This window comes from Lonchura striata, chromosome 11 (genome assembly GCF_050655825.1).
Source record: "Lonchura striata isolate lonStrDom1 chromosome 11, ASM5065582v1, whole genome shotgun sequence".
Taxonomy (NCBI): Eukaryota; Metazoa; Chordata; class Aves; order Passeriformes; family Estrildidae; genus Lonchura; species Lonchura striata.
Window position 1 is genome coordinate 1,706,497 of NC_140713.1, and position 24,015 is coordinate 1,730,511.

General features: G+C 45.3%; 1 protein-coding gene across 4 annotated transcripts in view; it reads right to left on the reverse strand.

The window, feature by feature from the left end:
• CDH11 (cadherin 11) overlaps positions 1 to 11,787 on the reverse strand; it is a 90,827-nt gene extending 79,040 nt beyond the window's left edge. For 2 of the 4 annotated variants that reach the window (XM_077786249.2, XM_021534737.4), the window contains exon 1: positions 11,668 to 11,787. The gene's annotated coding sequence lies outside the window, so the exon portion shown is untranslated. Of the gene's footprint in view, positions 1 to 10,315; positions 10,358 to 11,616 lie in introns of those variants that run through there. The other 2 variants (XM_085589354.1, XM_085589355.1) reach the window with 2 other exon arrangements.
• Positions 11,788 to 24,015: the final 12,228 nt, after the last annotated feature.

A 24,015-nucleotide genomic window follows, 5' to 3' on the forward strand; every position in this document is an offset into this window, starting at 1 on the left:
GATGTTGGAACATTAGAAGGAGTGCAACAATAAATTTCCCATATTCTAATATCCAGGCATCCCGAGCTTGTTCAAGGAGCCCTTGATTCATCAAGGCAAATAATTAAATTACCTGAGCTTTGATCAAGAAGTCACTGCAGTCCCTTTTTGATGTCCATTGAGGCTGTTTGCAGCTCCACACAGATAGCTGGTCCACACGGGGTTTAACCCTTTTGGCACCAGCAGCAGACTGCAGGCAGTGTTCTGGTATTCCCAAGTGAGCCTTGCAACACCATTTGGGAATGCTGCTCCAGAAGGAGCACAGGAAGCATGGCAGGTCCAGGAGGATTCCTGTACCAGACTTGATGGGATGTTCATTGAAAGGCTGAATCTCTTTCTTCTAAACAAGGTGAAATTATTTCCCAGTCAGGTTAACCTGTATTAAAAGCATTTTTTGGGAGCTGCTCTTTGGATGGCATGGCACTGAGACATAAAAATGCTGCTGAGAAGCAAAGGGGTTTGCCTTGGTAGCACAAGAGATTTCATCACATCCACGCTTCCCAACAATTTCCCCCAAAAGAAATGGGAGTGGGCACAGACTCCCCTAGTCAGGTGAAAGAACACTCCTCAATAGGAAAATCAAGCAGATTTAAGCCTACCCTTTCCTCAAATACAAGCACCTGGATGAATTAATCTGTGCCATGATCAAACCAAAGCCCTGGTCATGCTGCATGCAGAAAACCAGAAACTAGTCAATGCAGACACTGTGCTCTTGGCTGATTTGCCATTCTGAATATGATTACTGAGAGAATTCCTCCACATAAATGAGGAATTAGACTCCATTCATTCTAAGATTCTTTCGGGACATAAGGAGGTTACTAAAAGGACATAATTAGAAGTCATAATTAATACATAGCAATCTCTCACTTGGTTCCCTACACAGCTCCAACAACACAGTCAATCTATGGCCACCATAGAGCCTAATTTTAGCAGCAGTTGCATGGATGATAGAAATGACTGAGATGTGGCAAAACCCGTTCTGCAACAGGACTTTTCTGGCCTTTCATGGTAGAAAGGCATCTGTCCTTCACAGCACAGCTGGGGAAAGGATCCCTGTCATGCAGAGTGACAACTCAATTCACAGGATACGGGCTGCAATGAGCATGCCTGACTTCCCCTAGACAACAGGCAAATTATTTTGGGGCATGGGATATAGATGAGGAAATATTTACATTAAAATGCTTGATAAAGTCTTAAAAATTTGGGATGTTTCTGATTTGTTGGAAAAGAAAACTTGGTGCTTTCTGTAAAGCCCAGAGGGGAAATGTGTATAATGAATTATTAAGAATGAGAAAAGGAGCCAATGTACTCACAATTTTATGCATTTTCCATTAAACCAAAGGAGTTGCACATATAACTAACATGAGAAATGAGAAACCTTCCTCTTTGAGCAAACACTCCTGGTAACACCAGTGAAAAAGTGTTAAAGGAGGAGCTGCTGATCTCCAATTCAACAAGCAATTAACATTCATTAACTCAGAGTAATAAAATGCCCAAGGCAATTATGGGTTAAATATAGTATTCTTTAAAGAATATAGAAACAGTTAAAGCACAAGCATTACTCCAGTTTATTTTGAATTATTTCATTTCTAATAAAAATGGATGTGATTTCCAGATGGGAGATACCTCCAGGCAAAAACATTCTCCTTGTGTCCTGCAGTAGGCAAAATCACTAAATACAAATGGAAAAGTCTTTCATAGAAATTATTGACTTCATTTACATTATTATTTTCTTGCTAAAGTACCAATGATCTTCTGTAAATACTGGGGGTGGGGTGGGGGGGGGGGAGGGGGAGAAGTAAATAGAATTTAAAAGTCCTGAGTTTTGGTAGCTCTCCTATAACTTACAACTTCCAAGAAATTACTTGCTGTTTACTCATTTCTGAAGGGAAATACCATAAAGGCTGAGCTGTTTCCTAGACTGTTTGTGGGGATAGTTACAAGCAGGATTTCACAGCTCTGTGATCAAAATACAGAATTGCACCCAGTCCCTCAGTGACAAGGGACACTGCATAGTTTGGTAGTAGTCCTCAGGATGCTGGGAAGGCAGAAATTCCAGGAGTACCTGCCCTGATCTCCAGCTCATCCCGAAAAAGCCAAGGTCAGGACAATGAGCAGCTGCAAATCTTAGTAAATCTTGACTGATCTGAGAACTGGCACTTCCTCTGCAGAACTGGTTATTTCAGTCCAACTCGTTTCAACCTGATTGGATAATTAAACACATATTAATGCAATTTCATCTATTTGATGGAATATTGAGAGCATTCCTAACACTGATAGGACCAAAACCTGGATGAGCCCTGGGATGCACAACTCCATCTAAACTCAAACTCAGTGTAACCACCAAAACTCCCTGAAATGGCACATGAAGGGTGCTGCTCAATAATCCCAGTATCAGTGAATAATCCCATGGACTCCAGCACCACTTCTCTGCTTTAGATCAGGTTCACCAGTCTGAATTTAACCAGGAGGTGCAAACATCAGATAAACAGCTTAAACCTGCCTGCTCATAAAAATAATTTTAAAAAGCTGCTAACCACAATAACAAAGTTTTCACCATGTATTAACCAAGGTGGATATTTCCAGTGCCTTCCAAAAGTAAAATCCACACTGAAGAGCACAATAAAGAGGAACTCAATATCGAGTCCATGCCATAAGGAAAAAAACCCAGCAATTTGACTTTTGACTTTCAATTTTCCTCATGTGTTTTGACTGCTTCTTTAAACCCCAAGCCAGCAGCCACCACAAATTTGGTATTTGTGATGCTCCAGAATGACAGCACATCACTGCAGCCTGGAGTGAATCCTTGTGCTACCTTTTGCATGGAGTTCATCATGTCCTAGTTCCATGTGACAGCTGCGTATTGCACTTCTCTAGTGAGGCAGCAGGGCTGGCTCCCACTTCCTCTCCCAGGAGAGTGCTCAGGTATTTCTCAGATCATGCTCTTGCCTCATTTCAATGCGGGGTTTTCTTTGTCATGAAGTAAATAATTATTGAAGTCATTGAATGTACCGAGACTTAATTTTAACTGTTCCCAGCACTTTGACATCTACTGAGACAAATACACAAACGAGCTTTTGCTGTTGGATCCAAAAAGTGAAATAATGTCAGCAGAAGGTCACTGGACATCAGCTCCAAGCTCATAGTGAATGGTGTGATTGCCCTGCAGGCTGGACATGGAAACCTTGCTTAATTCAGGGAGCAGGAAGAGTCAGAGGAGAAGGCAAATGTTGGATAAGCCTGACTCAAGGAAGCTGAGGAGAATGTCTCCACTTTTGAACACAAGGACAAATATGAAAATTAAAAAAAGAAAGGTCAGAGGAGGCTGCTGCACCTGCTAAAGGTGAGGTTATGGCAGGGCAGAGCAAAGTTTGCATTGCAAAGTGGGAAAGTCTGGGGGTGAAATGTTCACTGAATATTAGATTTGGAGCCGCACAAGGAGAGCGGGGTCTGACAAACTGAGGGGCAAGGAATCTCACACACACCTCAGCAAGGTGAGTGAACTCCAGCTGAAGGTGCAGGAACCTGAGAGACCTCAAGCCAAGGTCAGGAGCACAGGCAGGACTCCAAGGGCACAGAGACATCAGCCTCAGCTGCTCTGCATGGTTCTGTGTGAGCCCGGGCATGCAGATGCCCCAGTTAGCTCTGAATGATCCAAATCAGCTTTTTTTTTTTTTGTCGAGGGCAGTGGACTGTGACCTGCAGCACTGGGTTGGGAAGCACTGAGCAAGGGATCAGCTAAAACCAGTTTCGCTTACAGGGCAGTAGTCATAGCACCACAGAAAACTAGAGATCTCTAAGAAGATTTGTGACTTAATACTTGAAACATGAACATAAAGAATTGATGAGTATAATTTTTCATATAAATATTACAAAATTCATATTTTTAAGGACATAAAAAAGCAATTATGACCTACAAACTATCTGACCTACAACCACTTGTATTGCTACCTAATCAGCCCTTTTGTATGCAAATGCCAATTTGTTTGCATGCAAATGCCACTGCCTGCTCTGTTTTCTTCTTGCTTTAGAAAGAGAAATGCTATGGAAATTGCCACCGTGTTAAAAAGAACTGAAATGCATACTAATCAGCCATATTTTCCCAGCTATACCAGCTATAATTGGAACAGTAACAAATAAAAAGGCAACAATCAGCGCTGGACAAAATTTTCTATTTGAATCAGAGCCCCAAGTAAAATTATTATTCAACTGCTTTTCAAAATTTTGGAACCTCTTGCGTCTGGAGAAATTGGGTTTGAAACTGCAAATAAACAGTGACTTTTCACTAATGTGAAATATTGAAGATCTCTGGAATTTCAATTGCAAGAAAAATATCCTGAAAGAGAATGGGAAGGAACCATTATCATAAAAAAATGTCTGTTCTCTGTGTGCACTGGATAAATGTTGGAGTGATTCTCAGTTCCACCAAGCTGCTGATCCCTGTGGCTTGTGCAATATGGAATGGGAGGGTTTGATCAGTGCTCTGGACCTGCTGAATTAACCTGGCAGCATTCAGCTGCTCAAATTTTGCTCCTTCCTGGAAAACAGTTCACAGCCATTCCTGCCTGAACAGAAAGTGCCCTAAAAGCAAGAAATGCACTAAAACCTTGTCTTGAATGATCTGCCATGAGCTGAGTGATGCTGAGAAATCCTTAACTGCACCAGTGTGTGGTCAGGTCTCTGAAGGGAGCACTGCTCTGAGGAGGGTGAGATTGAATCCTAGAATTGAATCCAACATTTCAACTGTGTTTTCCATTCTAATGAGACCTTTCTTAATTTCTAAATGCCATTCAAAGTCCTGTATTTGCCTCAGGACTCTCTTTATCAAATTAAACTGTGTCAAAAAATTAGGGGTAAACTTTTTGAATGGCATTTTCCTTGAGCCATTTTCCTTGAAGGCTGCAATTTTTACCTGTTCCTTTCAGAAAAGTTTTCCAGTCACCTCTATAAATGATTCAAATGCCAGCCAACTTTGCACAAGGTCTATTTCTTTTGTTTGCCTTGCAATTTCTACACACACACCACACAAAAAAACCCAAACAAAAAAAACCAAACCAAACCAAAACAAAAAAAAACCCAAAAAACAAACCACCCAAAACAAAACCTAAAAAGCCTTAGTTGATAAAAGATGAAAGGAGTAACAGAGTTATTCATTCACCAGCCAGGATTTTTACTTTAAAGATAATTACTTTAAATCAAGAAGGGGCAGAGCGTTTAAATTTATTACTTAATGCTGACCTATGCATGTATTAATAAAACAGCATTAATGGAAATAGGGCTTAGTCTCCTGATTCCAATAGAGCCATCATTTCTGCTTTCCACTGAACTAATGACTTAGCCTTGGCAGAATGATATGTATTCATGTATTTAACTATTTAACTTAACCACTGAGACCAATTAATGTGTTTCTGAAGTTTGATTTTATTTAAAAGTATATATCAGCAACCTCACTGGGATCAAAATTATGTTGAACCAGAGTTTATATGGCAGCAGTTTAACCTTAAGCGTGACTCTTTCCCCTGGAATATCTGACGTAAAAGAAAGAGCACTAAAATGGGGGGCAGAAGAAGCAGCCTGTCACTGGGATTTGGCTTCCCAGGTTAGCCTGGACTGTGTGACTGGGGGCTCACGGGGGAGGGAACAGCACTGATTTCCTGCCTCTCCAGGTTTGGAAGACAGGATCCAGGGACAAACCTGACCCAGCTGGGCTGAGCTCAACCCGAGTTTGCTCACAGGTCACAAAAACCTGCACCAGTTGCACCATACAAAGATAGGGGAGATAAATGCTCAGTGCTGTGCAGCTTACAAACAAAAAACTCTGTTTTCAAGGGTTTTTGAATGAAATTCCTCCTGTTCATCTTTCCAGTGTTTCCCTGCACGGGCTGGTGTCCTCACAGTATCACTGGGGGCTCACAGCAACAGTGTCAGCCTGCAGCAACACCATCGAATGAAACCTTAATTGCAATTACTGTCTAGACAGGCATTTCCTACAGCTGACATTCACATATCAAAGTCCTATCTAATTTTGTCTGAATTATCATGCTTCATGATCCACAATTTCTGTTAGTTTATCTATAATGTAGCTACAATCTACCTGTTGATGAACGTTAAACATCATTGTAATAATGAATTATATTTGGAAACCTCTTGCTGCACTGTTCACCAATCACTCTGGCTCCCTTTTTACATTCAGTTACTTGGTCCTTTTCTTTTAATCCATTTACATTGATTTCTACTACTTCAACTCTGCCTGCCGTTGCATTCCAATTAAGAATTCTGATGAACTCTTGCTGATTCAGAAGGGAGAGGGCTCTCACTCATTGCCAAACTTTGGAGGGAAAAAAAGCAATCAACCACACACGCAAAACCCCCTTAGAATTCGCTTAAGCCAGCACTTCAAAGCCGAGGAGCTAAATTACGGCTGGTGGAGCCAGCAGAGCTCGGTGGGACCAGGATGCCCGGGAGCCACCGCACCCGAGCCGAGAGGGAGCGAGTCCTGATGCCTTTGTCAGGCAAAAAGAGCCTTAATGTCACCTTCCTCCGGGCACTGCGCAGCAGCACGGCTGCCGGCTCCACACACCAGTCTCTGGATTCCTGCTGGCTCCACTGATGGAGGCACCGCTGCTGTCCCTCTGCTGTCCCTCTGCTCTCCCCGCTGCTGTCCCGGCTGATGTCCCTGCTGCTGTCCCGGCTGCTGTCCCTGCTGCTGTCCCTGCCGCGTGGGATCTTCTTGGGAGGGCCTTGAGAAGCACTGGCAGCTCGAAGTTTCCCTCCCAGCCTGAGCACAGGGAGCAGCTGACGGGCTGTTCTCTACCCTGCAGCACAGAGAATGGGCACTGCCAGGACTCCTGCACAGGAAATGTGCCCTCCTGTGCAGGGGTTAGTGACGCTCTCACCGAGGGTTGTTTCTCCAAGATAATTCTTAATTAATAGTCTCTCTCAGGCTGTTGACAGAAAACTGTATAGCTATCATGGTACTGTGCTGCCCGGCTTTGTTGTAGGCAAGAACTTGGATTAGGTGCATAATGAACTTCTCTGTCTGCACCCAGTGGATGTTCTGCAATTTTGTAGAGTTCTTCACTGATATTTATGGTATATCCTTCTTACACAAAGCAATGTGGTTGGTCTGAGTCAAATCAAAGAGCCAGTCTGTAGGAACACCCCAAAGAGGATGTCTAGAAGAACATCTGAATGAAAAAGGCGGCAGCTGAAATAAGCCTCCTGCCATGCCTGCAACCTTTCCAAACCTATATGATCATTTATGTCCTTGCTGGTCAGCATCCAGCATGGATGTGTTTTGGAGTAGCCTGAGATAGTGGAAGGTGTCCCTGCCCATGACAGGGGGTAGAAGGAAATTCGCTTTAAGGTCCCTTCCCACCCAAACCATTCTGTAATTCTGTGGGCAGTAACACCTTTTGTATTACAGGGTGCTGCAGGATATATGGAAGTGATTTGGACTAATTTGCTTTTCTCAGTCCTTCAGCTGTAAGCTCCACTGACCTGGATATGAACAGATAAAACTAGTCCAATTTGGCTTAATATGCGATTTTTTTTTTGGTGGGTTTTATTTTTTTTTCCGCCTATCAAGGATATCTTTATAAGAGGTCTCAAGCCCGAAAACATCTCTGAAAGAAATACATTTTGTTTCCCTGTATAATTTTTCTTCCACCTTTGAGCTCTTGGCATAGCATGAACCGTCTCTGCCTTTGAAAAGGAACGAAAGAATAAGCAAAAACCCTCCCGAGACGGGCCCGCGCTCTTATTCCACGCCCAACCTCCAGCTGTGGAGTCAGCTTGTCTGCAAAAAAGCCGCACTTCCAGCATCCCAAAACTCCTCCGCCAGAGCCAAGACGGTGCCGCGCGGCCGCAGGGGAGGCGGTCAGAGGCTGGAGGGCTGCAAAACCCCAGGGAGTGCGGGGCGTGAACCCGCGGGATCTCCCGGGGCGGGCACAGCCGGAGCGGCTCCGGGGGCAGCCGGAGGGTCCGGCCCGCGTCCCGCGGGATCTCCCGGCGCGGGCACAGCCGGAGGGTCCGGCCCGCATCCCGCGGGATCTCCCGGCGCGGGCACAGCCGGAAGGTCCGGCCCGCGTCCCGCGGGATCTCCCGGCGCGGGCACAGCCGGAGGGTCCGGCCCGCGTCCCGCGGGATCTCCCGGCGCGGGCACAGCCGGAGGGTCCGGCCCGCGTCCCGCGGGATCTCCCGGCGCGGGCACAGCCGGAGGGTCCGGCCCGCGTCCCGCGGGATCTCCCGGCGCGGGGGCAGCCGGAGCGGCTCCGGGGGCAGCCGGAGGGTCCGGCCCGCGTCCCGCGGGATCTCCCGGCGCGGGCACAGCCGGAGGGTCCGGCCCGCGTCCCGCGGGATCTCCCGGCGCGGGCACAGCCGGAGGGTCCGGCCCGCGTCCCGCGGGATCTCCCGGCGCGGGCGCGGCTCCGGGAGCAGGCGGGGCAGCACTGCCCCCTGCTGGCCGCCCGCCGCAGCGCGGCCGCGCCGGCCCCGCGGAGCAGCCGCAGCGGTCCCAGCCCTCCTTCCGCGGGGATAACGCACTCGCGGACCGCCCGTCTCACAGGCTGAATCCTCAGCGTCAAAACCCCACATGGGGCTGCTACATTTTCTCCTAAAATGCTATAAAAAGGTTTTACTCCATGTCCAGCATGTATCAAAGCAAGGGGTGCCGTGCTCCTCGACCGGTAAGAGATAGCATATCTGATGTACAAAGATACAGATGGCACAAAATGACCCTAAAGTCCTCTTAGTTCACCCAGTTAAAGCTCCCGACCCAATATCCATTTAAATCAATGGCCACCTTGCCATTTCTGTCCCCAAGCCTTGGTCTGGCCCCAACAAAGAAACAGTGAAAGTTGAAGTGCCATTAAAAACATAAAAATGGGTATGGCGTAGGAAATTGTACAGAGATTTTAGCTTAAGATACTGGTAGAAAACTCAGACACACACAGACAAAGCCCAGGAAGTATGTTGCTAAGCTGTTTCAAATTAATTGGTTCCAGATGAGACCTCTGCTTCTCACACACTGAAGATATTTTGCTAAACATCCATCTCACAAAATGGCTTCAAAATTTGGTTAGGGGGTTCACCAAAAAAGAAGTGATGCCAGCTTTAGTGTGAGATGATTTGAAATTTCTATGATATCTGAGCTAGCAATAGCTTCTATTGTGGAATGCTCATCACTCAAAGGTTTGTTTGTCAAGTTATGCTGTTATATTACAGCAATTGCAGAAAATAAGAATGATAGTCTCAGTCTACTGTAACTCTGAACTTCACATATGTTCCTTACACTAAATTAAATATGTCAGATGTTATCAGAATAGCATATTAATTGAAGCTGAAATCACATTATACAGTTTAAAGCATTTTATCAGATAAATCACAGAAATCACTTCAATCTTCATATTTTCCCCATATTTTTATGCAGAAGAAAAATTAATTTAGCTGCCCTATCTCTCAACTATTTCTATACATATTTTCCTCTGAAATTGCTGCTGAGAAATTGCAATGACTTATCCCCTGGTATGTCCTATTGTAGCAGCATTTCTGCTAATGAAGTAATCTAGTTCCCACTGATTTCTTTGGACAGGCAACACTTAGAATTGTAGTAAAGTTAAAGCTGATGTGGAGAAGCCTATAAATAACATTCTCTGTCCGTGCTTATTCTCTGATGTGCAAGGCTGAGGTGAAAAAAAAAAAAATCCTATTTCAGGGCCTAAGAACAAAAGCCTGACAAAGAAAGATGTTCTTTAGGTAGAATTTTCCTAAAGTATTTCCAGTTCTTTTACTGAATATCTTTTTCTTAGTTCTGTAACTTTATTTTGTTCTTCTGCAAGAGGCAGAAGAAGTGCTTTTGAACCGCAGCCAGGAACTTCTGTTTTCTAGAGTACAGACTTTTCTAGACTCAGAAAGCTGCTCCAAGAACGCCTGGTGTGTTGAGGCATGAAGCTCAGACCAGACCTCCTGCTCCCCATTTCCCTGCTCTCACTGCCCCTCTCCCGGCTGCAGGAACTGTGCAGCCTTGCCAGGGATCTGCCGCTCCCGAGCAAACATCTGCAGTTCCCCTGCCACGGACTCGCACATATCTCTGCTTACAAATCCAGCAAAACCAGCCCAAGGACCGAGCACAAGCATCGATTTGTGTTCCAAACCTCGGCGGACAGACCTGGCTGAGGCAGATGTCACGTTAATTATTGCAGGACTTCTACACTGAAAGGCGATTTATTCATTTGGATCCGTTAGCCAGTGTGGAAAAAGAGAACAAAGTATTTACCTGGAGAATCACACAGACTTTGGAAACACTGAGGCAGACGGAAGAGCAAGGGAGGGGGAGGAGACGGACATCCAGCAGCGCCTGAATGCGTGCTCCCCTGCCCCTGAGCACGGCGGTGCCTCTTATTCAACAGTTCTATTATTAAATAATTCAAACCATTGAATTTCTTAACAGAGAGGCACGGAGTCTGTGAAAAACTTATCATATCATCATCACAAATCAACAGGAAGAAAATCTTTCCCAGGGACTTGCTAGTATTTGGAACGTGGAAAAGAAATGAGCATTCTCCTCATAAAGGACCAATTTCTGAATTAGTGACCTCATTTACTAAAGAGGTTCCTTTGTCACAGATATTTGGGTAGGTAAATACTGTGTTACACAGCCACTCTGTCCTTTGTAGCAGCCTCCAAAGAAGCTTTCCAAGCATATACTGGTTCTCTCCTCACCAAATGAATATTTAAAAAGTAGACAATAAAGGGGGACTTCTATAGGAGGTGAAGGCACTTGGATCATGATGTCAGACTGCTGTATGTGCTCCCGAAGGGCTGCACAGGAAGCACTTTTATTCTGAGTTTAATGGTATTTATAGGGACCTACAGCCTGATCTATTTTATCTTCCTTGGGGATGTGCTTATGCATGCATCACCCAGGAGTCTAATGCTTTTTGGACTAGCCCGTGTTAGAGACAGGTACCATTTTGGTACCTTGTGAATAGTAATGCGTTTGAAAGCCAGCAAAATAATTAAATAAATAAATAAATAAAGGGGGGGTGGTGGGGGAGAGGAGAGAAAGGTATAAATCAAAGTCTTTGCCTTTTTCATTCTGGCTAGAATATCCTTCATTTCATGCACTCCTAATTCCTGCATATCCATGTCGTGCCTGGGAGCTACGGCGCAAGTAAAAGATTTTCAGTTCGGGGCTTTCGGCATCTGCTTCTCCAGAGGAACACTTTAAAACGGCCAAACGTTCGCCCTCTCCCTCCCCGCCCCCGAGCAAGAAATGAAGGGAGGGGTAAAAAAAAGAGGGAAAAAAAAAAAAAAAAAAAAAAAAAAAAAAAAAAAAAGCAGTGTCTGCCAGAGCGTTTTCCGTTTTCCTTCTCTCTGCGGAGAGCCGAGAGCGCCCGGGGCCCCCGGCCGCCGCAGCGCCCGCGCCGCCCGGCTCCGCTCGCACACCAGCCCGGCCCCGCCAACTTCGAGGGGCCCGCGAGCATCCCCCTTTCCCTTCCCTTCCCTTCCCTTCCTTCCGAGCTGCCCACGGCTCAGCCCCGCCGCTGCCCTGCCCTTCCCTCGCTGTGCCCTTACCCCGCAGGCTCCCCGGCGCGCTGCCCGCCGCTCCCCGGCCCCGGCGCTCACCTGCGGGTCCCTCGGCCCTGCGCGGCGGGGACGCCCGGCAAGTCCCAGTCACAAGTGGCCGCGGAGCGGGCTCGGCAGCATCTTCAGCCTGTTACACTCCAGCGGCAGCGGCTGCTGAATGAGGCTCCGAGCTAGCGGCAGGAATTAGAAAGAGGGAGGGAGGGGAAAGGGGAGAGGGAGGGAGAGGGAGCAAGGGGAGTGAAGCAAGATTAGAGGAAGGGAAAAGCTGAAGGCTGTTGATTCGTCTCGATTTTCCTGTCCCTTTCCCCCAGCCCAGGGGGAGCGCAGCCCCCGGCCCTGCCCTCCCGCAGGGCCCCTCTCCTGCGCTCCGCTGCTGCCCGCGGGGACCAGCCGGGGCTGGAGGGGCCGAACGAGCGGGGGAAGCAGCCCGGGGCAGCCTGTCCCTGTCCCCTGCCCGGCCAGGGCGGGTGTCCCCTCCCCACAGAGGGGTCGTTCCGCACCCTCTCGGTCACGCAGGCACCCAGGGACACGGCTGCGAGGGGGCCGAGGACCCCCACCCATGCTGCGGCGCTGGTGCCCTGTCCCTGTGTCCCCGTGTGTCCCCTCCCTGTCGCCTCTCCGCAGGTCTCTGCCCAGGGCCACCCCACCGGAGCTCCCTGCGTGGGGACACAGACACGGGGCTCGGCTGGGCGGCAGGGACAGAGCCAGCATTTTATACCCAATCCAGTCATGTTTCCTGTCAGGAGCAGACATTTGTCCAGGAATAAAAAAAGACCCAAAAGAAAAAAAAAAAAAAAAAAGGAAAAAAAAAACGAAAAAAAAAAAAAAAAGAGATAAAGTCCCTCAAGTAATTTTGCATATGGAAAAATCCTGCTCTCTTACAGCTCATAGCCAGAGGCTGAGGCCAGGCCTGCTGTGGACCCTTTCCATCTCAACCATGCCTGCCCCATGGTTGCCCCTCTCCGCGTTCTCCTCACCTACAATGATTCCCAGGTGTGGCTGAGCTCCATGAATGCAGGGAGTAGCACCCCGAGCCCATGCACCCATCCACACCCAGAGGCAGCTCACAGTCCCCATGACACCCACACAGGCACAGGTGAGCCTGCAAATCCCCTCTGATCCACCAGCATCCACCGTGCCCCACCTGTGTGAGCCTGAGCACAGCCTGTGCCACCTGTGTGGCTGTGGAGCAGAGCAAGGAAGGATGCAACACGTGGCTCCTCCAGAAGAAGAGTTGCATTCACTGATGGAAGAAACCTGCTACCCCTTTGTGAAGACATTCTGCCCATCCTCAGGCAGCCCATCCCTCTGCTTGTCCCCCAGGGTAGCACTGGTGCTGCTCTGGGACAGCACCACCTGGCTCTGGAGAACAAGGCTTTTATATTCTGTGGTTAGTTAGCTCTGCCAATAACTCCAGGCAAAGGGGAAAAAAAAAATAGCACAAAAGCTGCCACTGTACAAACAAAGAATTTGTAGGGAGGAAAGCTGATAAACAGTGCATCCTTAGGAGGCTGAGGCACACTGAACGTAGCAGGTGGAACACTAAGTCATAAAATTGTTTAGGTTGGAAAAGCTTTGTAAGATCATCAAGTCCAACTAGTCTCCCAGCACTGCCAAATCTACCACTAAAACCCTGTCCCAGAATGCCATATCCAGAAGTCTTTTAGTGTTTGAGTCACCACTTCCCTGAACAGGCCCTTGACAACCCTTTTAGTGAAGAAATTTTCTCTAACAGCCAGTCTAAACCTCCCTAGGTACAGCCTGAGGCAATTTTCCCTTGTCCTGTTTCTTGTTACTTGGGAGCAGAGTCTGACCCTCCCCTGGCTACAACCTCCTGTCAGGGAATTGTAGAGAGCTCTAAGGACAGGGAGCCTCCCTTTCTCCAGGCTGAATAACCCCAACCTGGCCCATGGGAGAGCTGGGGCTTGGAGAATCAAGGACACAAACTGCTTCAGAGCATGGTTGAGAGTTGCCATTTCAGCTGAGAAAGGCCCAGGGACAGGCTGGGTGTGCCACAAGCAGGGAGGATGGGACTGGAGCACAGGCACAGCCCCAGGGCCATGCTTGGGGACCTGGGTGGCTGAACAGGGTGGGAAACAAGGGCCATGGCTGGCACAGCCCTGAGCAAACCCAGAAACATCCCTTTCAGCTCAGGGGCTGAGCTGAAAGCATGATGTAACAGCGTAGCAGAGTAAATAGTACTGAAGGTCTAAGGGCTTTATTTTTGTAGGAATAGGGCTCTGGGACTAAAACAACACGTTTTGTGACTGAAATTTGAGAGAGAATTCAAGGAGTAATAAAGCTCATCAAGAAATGAAACATGCGAAGGATTGTTTGAGAACATCTTTAGGGAGATGGGGATAAGGAAGGAGGGTGGTGCACATTAATTTGACAACAGTTTTGTCAAGAAATTGGTTTTGGACAGAAAATACAAGTATGTCTCAAAATTGATTATATAGACCCAGTCCAAACATGTTACCTTCAACGTACACCAGCCAGTCTCTTGGTGATGATGAAAGAATTACCATTTGGATAATTACCAATGGGTACAAGTACAAGTGAGCTCTGCCATAATTGACACTAAGCTCAGACCTGTGAGCTGGCAGAGGAGCCTTTTCCCCTTCTCTTGCTGATTCCAGCACCATGGCAGAGGGGATGACTTTTGTAATTCCCTTTTTTAAACTGCTGAGATCTGATTTTTTTGAATATAAAGGAAATGCGAAAGCAATTTAAATCTAATTAAGCATATACAATAGGTACCATAATATTCTCCAGTCAAAGAGCATATTGATCTATAATGAAAGGTTTCATTAATTCCATTCAAGGACGCACGTTAACAAATGAGTGCAGTAACATCTGATCTGGAGAGAACCTTGTATCTTCTCTTCCTTCTCCATTGAAATCTCAGCATAAACGAATCAGATTCTGCTATTATTTTTCTCATTTGTTCATCTTCCCATAGGATCTATGGATGGATGGTCCTAATCTGCAAACAAAATTCAAGAAAAACTCCTGCTGGAATCTGTGTTTGTACCTCTGGCTAAGTCCCAATGCTGATTACCTGAATAACCACTGTGGAATTAATTTCACCTACCCTAAATAATTTTTAAATTGAAACTCTAACAGGTTGTCTGTAGAAGAAGTCCAGTCAATGTCAATACACAGTCCCTCAAACTGGGACAGGCCTTTAGCTGATATGCCTCTCTGTATCCCAAAAACAACCTCCTCACTAAAATCCTACCTACAGCCCTCTGCCAGCCAGAGGAGAAGAGGCAGGACCTGCTTTTTCTGCTGGACACAGAAATGAAGTGCTCAAATCAAAATCAGCCTGTGATGCTGCTAAATGGCGACATTTGGGATATTCCCTTCAGCCACTGCAGTTCCCATTCCAGCAGCTCCAAACCACCATGCCATCTTTCCAGGAGAGCATTGCACAGGGAATGATTGCAGGTCACACAGAGGAGGCGTGGGCAGGGAGGAAGGGCAGCCTGGAGTGGCTGCAGAGCTGCCCCACAGATTTCTGCCAGTGTTTGTGAGTCCACAGCCTGCCCAGGCCACACCTTGATATTCCCAGCATGCATGGAGACAGGGCAAAGTGGATTTGCCACTCCCCATTCCTGCCTTTGGTGACTCCCTGCCTCCACAGCCCTGGGCTGGTGGTCCCTCTGTGAATGGCATATTGAATCAAGCTAAACTCACTGTCATACTCACTGCTGGGTAATCTTTCTATATGCAATTGTCAGCTCTCTTCACAAAATGTTAGATGCACCTCCAAAAACCAGGCTGAGCTCTCCTGCTGCCAAGGAAGGCATGGGTAGCAGCAGGAGAGCACACTGAGCCCTGCAGTTAGCATTTCCAGCTGCTTGAAACCTGGAGTCAGAATAAAATGAGTGTCAGACATAAATAAAGGAAGTTTATACATATTTTAAACAGTATTTGTTTTTGCATATCCATATATTTAGGTTAAGAACATCTGTGATAACAAATCTGTGAAAACAAAAAAAAAGGTTTATTTTCTACTGTGTGTTGACAGCATCTGAAATTTTTAAACATTATGCTTATTGCTGGATAAGTTAAACTATTTTTTGTTTGAAGATAAGCTGGCTGCTTTGTTTTCTAAGCATCTGAAGGGATACATGCACTTCTGCTAATTGAATGATTGTTCTAGGAAACTGTAAGTTATAAATAAGGGTAAGAAAGCTGCAAGTTTAAATTGGACATTTACATTGGGGTGCATAGAAAAGGTTGAACTGTGAACTTCAAGAACTGAACTGCAAAAAGCCTTTAGCAACTCAAAAGAATTTATCAGTACTCCATTTACACACCAGCTGGAGCACATTTACACAGAGAATAGGAAAGGAGAAACTTCTTCCCATCTTTTTGACCCTGTTTTCTGCAGCCCTCCACACCAGCCCTGTTTGGCTTTGCCAACACATGCTCTTCCCTCTAAGCTCCCTTTAACAGACCTGCAATTTCCTTCACTTTTCTTCTCACCTGGAAAATATTAGAGATTTAAGAAGCACATGAGCAGTATATTGCTATCTGCAGGAGCTGGGGGTGCAGGAAGTGGCAGGAGAGCCAGAGGTCTACAGGAAAGGATATTCCACAAAACCAGAACCAAGTGTTTTATTCAAAATGCCCTTCAATTTCAGTGTCATTTTGCTAATTAATCAAAGCAAAAATTGAATCCTATGTGGAAATATGAAAGGTGGCCAGGATTGAAGGAGAGAAAATAATATATTAATAACGCCAAAAAAAGGGAAAACTAATTAAAGCCACTATGCCAGCCCAGTGAGAAGACAAGTATGTAAAAAGAGTATAACTAACAAAAGTGTTTTTCTTGCGGCAAGGAAGTGAGGCTTTTGCACCATAAACAATGAACAGCTCAAAGCAGCTGCTACCTAAAGCCATTTCTTCCAATAATAAATGTCTTCCTTGTTTACTTGAAAAAGGTTAAAACAAAGGCAAAACCATTGAGGTTAAAACAAGTATACACAAAACAACTGATACAGAATCTCCACAAAGTTCAAAATGCAATGCAAACATTTCCCGGGTGTTAAACTTGAAACATTGAAACCTGGAGGGAAAAGGAAATTTTGAAGTGGGAAGAGAATCACAGTAAAAACAAACTGAACTATGGAAATATTGCAATCATAGACAGAGGATTTGGGGGTGGTTTTAAATTTCAGATGTGCACATGGAGCATCTTGCAAGGCCGCAGGCTACACTGATAAATCATCAGCTGGAAGCACCTATCCCAAATGGAACAGCTGTTCCTTGGAAATGAAAATCCTTCTTGTCAGCCAAACCCAGTCACCCAGGCTCAGGCCACAGAACCAGCACCTTCCTGACCACAGAAGACAACAGAATGGAGTCCAGTTTCATTTAGGCTGCAGTAGAAAACAGCTTATTTTTCTCCAGTGTTCAGAGGCCTTATAAAGCTGGGTCTGTTTGCATTAAGGCTTTGCTGGGAGAGCTTCCCTCATGGCTTTGTTTTATAAAATCTGAGGATGTTTGGCAATGTATGGACACTGAAACATTGCAGTCAGATTTCTGAGATCATCTTACCCTCATACAATCCTCTGAATCTCTTGATCCTATTTTATTCAGTTTTATGATGTGGTGACTGTTGTCAATGCAGCAGCATTCTGGCCATCATCTCATTTCCTCATCTCTGCTGGGAGGCAGTGAAGGCCAGGGAGGACTGGCTTGGTCAACTTTTCTGTCCTGAGAGTCTCTCAAGCCTGGGAGATTTCCAGAAGCACTGGGACACTTTTGTTTGCCTTGAGTTACACACTTGGCCCACGCAGGGATCAAGCCCCAGCTGTGTGATTTTGACCACACACTGAAGTAGATTATCACAGAGAACATTATTTTTAAGGACAGCAATTCAAAAATGCACTATACAAAAGGTCTGCTGACCAGTGTAGATTCACAACTGTGAACTATTTATAGCTCCAACCCAGTATCCAAAAATTACAGCACAAAGAATCCAAGGGGAAAAAATGGCCTGCATGGGTGAGTCAGACCAACCTCAAACTTTTTAACGTATAAATGTCTTCTGCTAATAAGTCCTTTAGAAATGCAGATATTAAAATTAAATTTCTCATTTAGACAAGGTATTATTTAGTTAGGAACTTGAGGCTCATTATTTCTGATGCTGTGCATTAAAAGAAAGAAATGCATTCCTTTATGTGTATGAGCACAGAATAAGGGACAGCTGGGAATGAGAGGCTGAGGAGAAGCCATGAGAGGGGACCTAGGGGTCCTGGTAGCTGGGCAGGTAGATCTGAGTCAGCAATGGAGGGACAAATGATCCTTGTGAGTCCCTTCCAACCCAGGATATTCCATAATTCCATAACTGTGTGGTTCCAACCATGTGTAAGGCACTGTCTGTGCAGGCTGCCAAGCAGGATAACACCTCTGAATATATTCCTCTAATGTAGTCAACTGATAGCTTAATAATTTATCTTGTTAGAAAACAAGTTAAAAAAAAATCACTGCATCTTCCTAGAGAGCGTGCACAGCTTGTACACACATCTGACAGTAAGACATAGCACAGCTAAATAGCTGCTAATAATCATATCTTTTCATTCCAGGTCTGAATGTCAGTTATTTTGTGCAGGATGTGCTGTGCAATTAATGATTGACTATTTCTTCTAAAATCTAAGAAAAATATATAATCTTCACAATGTTTCATTTTTATCCATTTTCCTGTTTTGTCTGGAGAAATTGTGTTTTATTTGTTAGCATGTACTTCTGTTGGGAATATTCTTTCTGTGTGTATTGGGCACACCAGCCATTAGTTTGTAAACAGCCCTGGCCGTGCTCATGAAGATTTAAAGCCCTGCTCAGCCCCCTGTGATGATGGACACCAGGCAGTCATGCTTATCTAGCACAAAGATCTTTCTTCATTGAATGCCCGCAGCTTGAGATAGTCAATCTCACCCAGCAATGCCTCGAATATTTCTGATTGTTCCTGGTGATTTCTGTCCATGTCCCCTCGCTATTCCAGGCACCTGGAGCTGGGAGCTACTTATCTCTCCACACAAGGCCATAATCAAAGGCATTTTCCCATCTGTATATGAATAGCCATGATCCAAGACACCAGCCGCTCTTGAGTTCAGCAAACAGCTATAAATTGTGCATAGACTAGCAAAATACTGGCAAAATTATGAAGCTTTTTTTTCCATAAATCACATGCTGTCATTGTTTTCACATCTATCTACTACTGGAAAAACCATGGTGGCTTTAATGAAGTAAAAAAGTTATAAAAAGAAATTTGTTTGCTTCACTATTTAAAGTCCCCAAGATTATAATTCTTTATTATTGATTTTATCAGGAGATAAAAATATAACAGACTTTGGAGTTTGTCAGATGAGTCACAACTGAAAACATCAGATGATTCACTCAATAATCAATAATAAAACAAGAAACAATCTCAGTTATTAAACTTGTTAAAAAAAATAAAATGGCACCTCCTTACTATAAATCTGCCACAGGGTTTAAAATCTCATTGATCACACAGTGCAATCTTTTTAAAATCCTGTGTATAATATGGTATTACTTTGCTTGAGCCCAGATAATTATTTGAAGAGTGTGCTGGGTTTTTTTCTCTATTTTCCAATAACATAAATGAAATATTGAATAGCATTTTTAGTTCCATGTACAAGCAAGTGAGGGGTCATAAATCCCACTCAGAGAAGGGATGCCTAAAAATGACAGGCAGGAAACTCAGCCATCTATTTGTCTTTAATTCTCATCTAGATAGATCATCTAACAAGCTTCTGTGGAAAAACACGGTGTCCTCTGGGCATCTATAAGAAATCATGAGAATGCCTTTCTATTGCTTGGTCATTTGCTGATTTTGGTTATTTGTTCCAGATATGTGGTGATGTTTTTTAGTTTTTAAGAAAAAAAAAAACAAACAAAAAAAAACCCATAAAAACATTCTACAAATCTTCTGTCAGTTCCACAGAGGAGATGTGTTGCTGTTTGCCTTCCATTTTTCAGAATCAGGAGGTAGATTAACACAGATGCTTAATGCATCAAACAATGTCAGAGCTTTTTCCAAGTGAAATATTGTGGGTGCAAAGAAATAGTGAAAAACATGCCCAAGCTGTGCTGCCACACTGTTAAATGCAACCCAGAGACAAACACATTCCATATGAGAATCCAATGCACCCTTCCTACTAATTTAATCAACAAAGGAAGCAAACCTATGTGTTTAAAAAAGAAACAAATGGGAACTTCCACATGGACTAGGCCTCTTCAGCCTCTGTTCAGATTATACAACAGAAAGCAATGCTTCACAGAAGCATTTCATACAATTTAACACAGCTGAATGACTCTTTCGTAGGAGTATTGGAGAAAATTACATATGTTCTGGATCTGCAGAGCCCTTAATCCATGGAAAATGCTTTCATTTCCATAAGACCTACTCGGAGAAAGCCTCATCTTTCTCCATTTTCCATCGATGCCACACAGGAATGTGCAAGGAGCCCTCACTAAACTGTTTAGCATCTAGATGAACTCATTTCCATGGAAAGCAGTGCCTGCAATGCTCTCCCATGCAGAAACCTCTAAGAGGTTCTCTGTAGTCACTTCAGCTTTAGGGATGTATTGATTACTGTGATTCTCCATAGCTTTCCCAAGCATCTTGGAGAGGGGTGGCCTCCTGCAGCTTTTCAGGATCGAGTGGATGCTCTCTGCCATTGCTGCCTGCTCAGTGTTCCACACCAGGCACTGAGACCTGTCCTGAAGGGACCCAGATACTGGCCCAGTTTCAAGAACATACCCAAAAGATGTTAAAATGAGCCACCACCTACTTTCCTAAGCTTTTAAAAGTCAGTTATTCAACGTAGTCCCATTTGGACTTGTGCAATGAAGTCATGGACCTGGCAGCATGCCCTGGGCTGAGCCCAGCGTGGGCAGCAGGGGAGGGGATTCTGCCCCTCTGCCCCTGTGCTCAGGTGAGACCCCACCTGCAGAGCTGCCCCAGCCCTGGGCCCAGCACAGCCAGGACCTGGAGCTGCTGCAGAGAGCCCAGAGGAGGCACCAGGATGAGCAGAGGGATGGAGCAGCTCTGCTGGGAGGAAAGGCTGGGAGAGCTGGGATTGTTCACCTGGAGAGGAGAAGCTTTGGGGTGAGCTCAGTGTGGCCTTGCAGGGCCTGAAGGAGCTGCAGGAAAGATGGACAGAGACAATTGACCAGGGCTGGAGGGACAGGACACAGGGAATGGCTCCCAGTGCCAGAGGGCAGGGTTGGATGGGATACTGGGAATTAGGAATTGTTCCCTGGCAGGGTGGGCAGCCCTGGCACAGGTGCCCAGAGCAGCTGTGGCTGCCCCTGGATCCCTGGCAGTGCCCAAGGCCAGGCTGGACACTGGGGCTGGAGCAGCCTGGGACAGTGGGGGGGGTCCCTGCCATGGCAGGGGTGGCACTGGAGGGGCTTTAAGGTCCCTTCCAGCCTAAACCATTCTACCACTCAATTTTATGCTGTCATAATAAAGTACACAGAACTATATTATAGACCTAAATGTTTTCTTTTTTGGCCTGATAATGCAGCTTGGCAATTTTTTAAAGATCTCCTTGGACTGCACTACTTGTGGTAGAATATAGTATTTGAAAGTTTGACTCAATAATACCAGAAACAGAGAATTTAAATACAATATTGATAAGTAACACCCCTGTGTCCCCAGGAGTTACACATTAATACATTTAATGCCTGGATCTAGGGACATTTTTTAGTTTTAATTATAATATTGAAATTAGTAATAATGATAGTTACAATTGTCCAGCAAAACCAAGGTTAGAAAAATATGCCTGAATATTTGAAGGTCCTGATCATGCACTGAAAATAGAGATTTTCTTTCATTGCAGTGATTAATGCAATTAAATTAATAGGGTCCCCATACCATTTCAACATCTGTTTTATTGAAAATGTAACTGAAAAGACTGTATAGGAGAATTGCAAAATAAAGAGGCAAAAGAAATGAGGCAAAGAAGTTAGATGTCCTGAGGTGACTTTGTATCCCCATTTGTTTGTTTAGCCCAGGAATAAGTTCTGCACCTTTAAGACTGGTTCTGAGAGCAAAGCAGGGAAGAGAAGGTACACCCCAAGAGCTGAGCTGTGGTTCTTCCTGCACAATTGCAGAGAAAACATGAGGAAATGGGATGGAAAACCTACTGCTGCTCTGGCACAACGGGTGCATGAATTGAAGGTAGTGCATGAATTGAAGGGAGGCAAGACTCAGAGAGGAAGTTCCACCAAAAAGAGAGCCCGTAGCCAAACTGCCAGGTAAGGTGATGACATGTCCGATCCCCTTGGCCTCTGTGACACGTGCCCAAGGAAAGAAGGAAAAACAGGTTTAGAGGGGCCCTGCCTCTAGCCAAGTAATGGCTAGGGAAAACTGTGTTTTATGGACTATGTGGATTCGTTGGCCTGGCACATCGGAACCACAAAAATATAAAACCTTGGTCAACACTGGTGCACAATGCACACTAATCCCATCAAAACATGTGGGAGCAGAACCTGTTTCTATTGCTGGGGTGACAGCAGGATCATGGCAGTTGACCCTGTTGGAAGCTGAGTTAAGCCTGACTGGAAAAGAGTAGAAGAAACATCCTATAGTGACTGGCCCAAAGGTCCTGTACAGTCTAGGCATAGACTTCCTCCAAAGCAGATATTTCAAAGACCCAGAAGAATTTGGTGTTTGGGATAGGGACTGTGAAGCAATTGAACACCTTGCCTGGACTGTCCAAGAATCCATCTAGAGATGGACTTCTGAAGGGAGAAGAGCAATAGGTACCAGTTGCCACCTTGACAATGCATCACCGACAGTATTGGACTAATTGAAATCCCCATCCACAGAATGACCTGAGAGCTGGAGAGGCAAGGGGTGGTCAGCAAAGCCCACTCACCCTTCAACAGCCCCACCTGGCCTGTGCATAAATCTGAAGGAGAATGGAGATTGACAGTGGACTACCGTGCATTGAATGAAGTGACTCCGCCATTGAGCGCTGCTGTGCCGGACATTTTAGAGTTCCAGGACCAGCTTGAGTCCAAGGCAGCAAAGTGGTGCACCACTATGGATATTGCCAATGCATTTTTCTCCATTCCTCTGGCAGCAGAATGCAGGCCCCAGTTTGTCTTCACGTGGAGGGGAGTGCAGTATACCTGGAACCAGCTTCCCCAGAGGTGGAAGCACAGCCCCACCATCTGCCATGGACTGATCCAGACTGCACTAGAAAAGGGTGAGGCTCCAGAACACCTGCAATACATCAATGATATCATTGTGTGGGGGAAGACAGCAGCAGAAGTCTTCAAGAAAGGAGAGGATCATCCTGATTCTGCTGGAAACTGGCTTTACCATCAAGAAGAGCAAAGTGAAGGGACCTCCTCGAGACATCCAGCTCCTGGGAGTGAAGTGGCAAGATGGACAGAATCAGATGCCTACAGATGTCCTCAACAAGATCACAGCTATGTCCCCACCAACCAACAAGAAGGAGACACAAGCTTTCGTAGGCACCATAGATTTTTTGAGAATGCACATTCCTGAGTACAGCCAGATCATACAGAGCCCTCTTTACCTGGTCACCCACAAGAAGAATGATTTCCACTGGGGCCCTGAGCAGCAACAAGCCTTCACCCAGATCAAGCAGGAAATGGCTCATGCTGTAGCCCTTAGCCCAGTCAGGACAGAGGTGAGGAATGTACTCTACTCTGCAGCCAGGAGCCATGGTCTGTCCTGGAGCCTTTGGTAGAAGGTGCCTGGGGAGACTTGGGGTTGACCACTGGGATTTTGGAGTTGAAGTTACAGAGGGTCTAAAGCCAACTACACAAAATTGGTGTTTCTTCCTGGTTTTGAACTGAAACCACTAATTAGAAAACATGATTCATTACTTATTGATGTCACAAATCTTCAGGTCAAGCTCAAAAAAAAAAAATAAAACAAACCTTTTGGCAGGTAAAATGAAGAAACAAGAGCATAGGATTCAGAAACTTTCCCACTTGCTCCCTCAAGGAGCTAAAATATAAGGAAGCCATGCCAGATTCTGTTCTCATGCCGTAAATCAAAAATAACACCATTGGCTTACTTAGATTTTACATTGACTTCAGGAGAGTTACTTTAAATTTACATCACTGTAGGATCAGAATCAAACTACTGAGAGGATATTAAAAGGAGATTAAATATTATCTTAAACAGTGATTTCCCAGGAGATCCAAGGATTTTCAATTTGCAAGATTTTACAACTGTCTGAGAGTTGGATAAATTTCAAATGCAGTTGTTGATAAGAGCATTTGCAGCTGCCAAAAGAACCTGTTTAAGGATCTGGAAGCTGGCAGAGGAGCTGAACATCCTGGGAGAGTGTAACAGAACAAGGG